Raw genomic sequence first — 5190 nt, 5'->3', positions numbered from 1 at the left:
AACGGTGAAGAACCGTTACCCACTTCCGAGGATAGATGATTTGTTTGATCAGCTTCAGGGAGCGTCTTGGTTCTCCAAGATCGATCTACACTCCGGTTATCATCAGATGCGGGTTAGAGATGAGGATGTACAGAAGATTGCTTTCGGGAGCAGGTATGGTCATTATGAGTTTGTGGTGATGCCATTTGGGCTCACCAATGCTCCAGCCGCGTTCATGGATCTCATGAATCGCGTGTGCAGGCCGATGATGGATCGGTCAGTGATAGTACTCATAGATGATATCTTGGTGTATTCCAAGACGCAGGAGCAGCACGAGGAGCACCTGCAGGAGGTGCTGGAGGTTTTGAGGAGGGAGAGACTTTTCGCAAAGTTCTCCAAATGTGAGTTCTGGTTGTGTGAGGTGCAGTTCCTTGCTCACCTCGTCAACCAGAAGGGTATTTTGGTAGATCCGGCCAAGATAGAGGCTGTGATGCAGTGGGAGGTCCCGAAGTCTCCATCTGAGATTCGGAGCTTCCTAGGGTTGGCAGGGTATTACCGGAGATTCATTCAGGATTTCTCCAAGATAGTTGTGCCGCTCACCCGACTGACCAAGAAGTCGGTGGTATTTCATTGGGGGCCTGAGCAGCAGACAGCGTTCGAGACCCTCAGACAGAGATTGTGTGAGGCTCCGATCCTTACCTTGCCAGAGGGAGTAGAGGACTTCGTAGTCTACTGTGATGCCTCGATCACAGGTATGGGAGCAGTGTTGATGCAGCGAGGCCATGTGATAGCTTACGCCTCGAGACAGTTGAAGCCTCACGAGGCTAATTATCCTACCCATGATTTAGAGCTGGGGGCGGTTGTGTTTGCCCTCAAGATTTGGAGGCATTATCTTTATGGGGTCCGTTGTACTATCTACACAGATCACAAGAGTTTGAGGTACCTTATGGATCAGCCGAGTCTGAACATGAGGCAGAGGAGATGGTTGGATGTGCTAAAGGATTATGATTGTGAGATCCTTTACCATCCAGGGAAGGCCAACGTGGTGGCCGACGCCCTAAGCCGCAAAGTGTCGGCAGCCCCTATCAGGGATCTGTGTTTGAGGATGACAGTGATCACTCCATTGTTGGAGCGGATCAAGGAGGCTCAGGTGGAGGGCCTCAAGGAGGAGAGGCAGAAGTGTGAGAGGATAGTGGGCCGAGTAGCCTCGTTTGATTATGACAGTCGGGGATTGCTGACGCTTCACGAGAGGGTGTGGGTACCGTACTGGGGTGGAGTACGGCAGGTGTTGATGGACGAGGCTCATAAGTCTCGATTTTCTATCCACCCAGGGGAGACGAAGATGTATCGAGATCTTCGACCCGATTATTGGTGGCCCTGCATGATTTTGTCACCAAGCTTCCCAGGACCGCACGAGGAGTGGATTCGATATGGGTAGTAGTGGATCGGTTGACGAAGAGTGCTCATTTTATCCCGATCCAGGAGAGTATATCGGCAGAGAAGTTAGCCGATATCTTTGTGCGAGAGATTGTGGCACGTCATGCAGTGCCGGTATCGGTGGTGTCAGACCGAGATGTCCGTTTTACATCCAGATTCTGGAAGCGGTTCCACGACGAGATGGGTACTCGTCTCCATTTCAGCACCGCTTTCCACCCTCATACGGACGGGCAGAGCGAGAGGACGATTCAAACTCTCGAGGACATGCTTAGGGCATGTGTTCTAGATTTCGGTGGCAGTTGAGATACGTATCTTCCGTTAGCGGAATTTTCGTATAACAACAGTTATCATGCGAGCATTGATCGACCTCCCTTTGAGATGCTTTATGGGAGGAAGTGTAGGACCCCGATTTGTTGTGGCGAGGTCGGTCAGCGAGTCATCGGGAGCACAGAGGTGGTGATCAAGACGACCGAGTTGATCCAGCAGGTCCGTAGTAGACTGCAGACTGCGCAGAGTTGGCAGAAGAGCTACGCCGACAGGAGGCGTTCAGACTTGGAGTTCCCGGTGGGAGATATGGTCCATCTGAAGGTCTCACCTTGGAAGGGTGTCATCAGGTTCCGGAAGAGGGGCAAGTTGGGTCCCAGGTTTATTGGTCCTTTCAGGGTTTTAGCCCAGGTGGGTCGGGTTGCTTATCGGTTGGATCTTCCTGAGGAGCTTAGTCAGATCCACAACACTTTCCATGTGTCTCAGTTGAGGAAGTGCTTGGTGGATGAGTCAGCAGTCGTTCCCCTAGAGGATATTCAGGTTGATAGCAGCCTGAATTATATAGAGAGGCCGGTCGCGATTCTGGACCGGAAGACCAAGACCTTGAGGAACAAGGAAATTCAGTTAGTGAAGGTGCAGTGGCAGCACCGGAAGGGGTCTGAGTGGACGTGGGAGGCTGAGGAGGAGATGAGAGAGCACTACCCAGAGATATTTGCAGATTCAGCCGTAGCAGACTTCGAGGACGAAGTCTGAGATAAGTGGGGGAGAATTGTAACGACCCGTCTCCGGTATGATGATTCCATGGTATTTATTTTTGAAGTTGCAAGAGGGACTCGGGGAGTTCATAGCCTGACTCGTCGAGTAGGGACGGGATTTCGATCATGTGTTAGCGGCGACTCGGCGAGTCCATATTCTGGACTCGGCGAGTCTGTCTGTCTGAAAGAAACCCTAAATCCCCGGGTTGCTCACTATTTAAGCCACCTTATAGCCCCCAATCTTGCCTCCTTCACCCTCAGAGAGCTGTGAGAAAACCCTAATCCGTTCTTGAGTAATTTAAGTGTTCTTATGTGCATTTGTGAAGGCTTGAAGAAGGAGAAGAAGAAAGGAGCAAGGAGAAGAGGTGTAGAGCAAAGATTTAAGGGCAAATCAGAGTTCCTTGAGGTATTCTTCGGATTTCCTTCCCTTTTATGCTTAAAAACCCCATTAGAACTCTTTTAGATCTAGTTTGATGCTTTCCTCAAGTCTTATGATGGTATGGATGCCCTATTAGGTCGAGATATCCTTAGATTTGTTCATTTAGGAGTTGTAGAGCCCGGATCTATTGTCTTTTGTTGATTCCTTGTATGAAAACCCTAGATCTAGCCTTCTCTTTATGATTTTGAGCTATTTTATCTTCATGGATGCATATGGGCACGGAAAGATAGAATCTTTATGTGCTAATCGAGTTAAGGGAGTCCAGATCTATAAGTTTTATGCATTGGATTCAAGCAGAATCGAGTTTTGAGTTGTTACATGCAAGCGACTCGGCGAGTCTGAAGAACGACTCGGCGAGTCGAGTCGAGAGTCCCCGATTTTCCCTTTTCGAGTGATGCCGAGTAGGACCAGTGAGTGTTAGAGTGGACTCAGCGAGTTTGAGGTTAGACTCAGTAATGGAGGGACTCGGCGAGTTGTCCATACAACTCGGCGAGTCCAAGGCAATCTTCTTAGCTCGAAGAACAACTCGTCGAGTTGTTCATATGACTCGGCGAGTCGGATACAGATTGCCTAAGTTTTGATTCAAAAAGGAAACTCGTCAAGTTGATGCCATACTCGATGAGTAGCAGCGAGTAGGGTCGAGAAGTGAGAATAGGGACTCGGCGAGTTGGCGGCCCAACTCGGCGAGTCAGGTCAACTGTGGGTTGACTTTAACCAGGAGAGTTGACTTTGACCAAGGGTAAAACAGTCATTTTACCCCAGTGCAGTGTTTAGCATTGATTGAGTGTGTTTATGGACTTGTAGCCGGGGAGATACCGGAGCAGCAGCAGATAGCTTCCAGAGCCATACACATAGCAGCCAGTTCACAAGGTGAGTTTCCTTCCAGTAGGATCAGGGTCTAAGGCCACAAGGCCGGCCCATTTAGTTAGTAGCAGTTCCGGACTTCAGTCCGAAGCAGTAGTTCAGTATGCTTGATGTCTCCGTGATTCAAGCACGTTGTGTGTTATGTTAGTTGACATGTGTTATGCCATGCTATGATGAGTAGTTCCGGACTTCGGTCCGATGCAGTCAGTTCTGGACTTCGGTCCGATGCAGTCAGTTCCGGACTTTGGTCCGATGCAGCTAGTTCCGGACTTTGGTCCGATGCAGTGGGCAAGGCCCAGTATGTGTTTTATATGTATTGTATGGTATGTGACAGTTTGGGGGAGCTCACAAAGCTTCGTGCTTACAGTTTCAGTTTTGGTTTCAGGTACTTCCGCAAGCAAAGGTAAGAGCTCGGGATGATGGCATCGCACACACCACAGCTTCAGTTTTCATCCTGGGAGTTGATTCAGTTCTTGATTTTGATATGATATAGATATGATACAGTTTTCCTCACAGTGTTTTTACTATGTTTGAGATACATCACGTATGGTTTTATGATATGATACTCAGATTATGGTTTTTGGTTATATTGAAAAATGAAATTTTTGGGTCGTACTTTTGGGTCGTTTCACACTGGTATGTTCTTTTATATTCAATCTTGGTCAATACTTTAACTTCAATTTGGTTGCTAATTGAAGCAATGTCAAAAACTCCCATTATGTATGTACTTGAGAAGAGAAAGAGTGTGGGAGAGTAGAAGGAAACGTGATTGGTGATTGTGTGTACCTTGAATAAGATTTAGAAGCTATAAGAAAATGAGTTTGATGAGATTTTGTTGGGTTGGATTACTTGTGATACAAAGAGATTGTATGTGTACATAACATTCATACTTTATGTGTGATGTTTTGATTTTATTGGTATGTATTTGTGAGTATTTTTGTTTGATTTGGTATGTATTATTCATGTTTTCCATTTGTATATGTATGTATACTTAAAACTTTTACAAACCATTTCTTAACAATTATAATATATTTTTATAAGGGAGAATTTCGTATATGCCCTCCTAAACAGCTAAATATCGTATTTGCCCGGCTTAAACTCTAAATATCATATTTACCCTTTCCAATGTAGTTTAATATCATATATATACCCAAATGAATTATTTTGGTAATTTTTTTTATTTATAATTGTTTTTAGTAATATTAAATCATTATAATTAAAATACAATTTGAATGGACAATATTGCCCTTGTTACTTGCTAACACATTATGTTTTCCCCCATCTATCACAAAATCACGATCGAGCCTGATCGAGCCTTCCCTCCCTGATAAGATAGTTTAAGCTCAATTGATATAGGGTGGTTGTGGTTGGGATTCATGAGGCCCGCATCATCTTGACACAAGAAGTTGTTTAAATATATGTGAAGCTTTTGCTCACATTCCCTTATGATCC

Source organism: Lactuca serriola, chromosome 6, assembly GCF_051521515.1.
Source record: "Lactuca serriola cultivar US96UC23 chromosome 6, Lser_US96UC23_V15, whole genome shotgun sequence".
Lineage (NCBI taxonomy): Eukaryota > Viridiplantae > Streptophyta > Magnoliopsida > Asterales > Asteraceae > Lactuca > Lactuca serriola.
The sequence above is the reverse complement of the archived record's forward strand: the minus strand, read 5'-3'. Positions refer to the sequence as shown.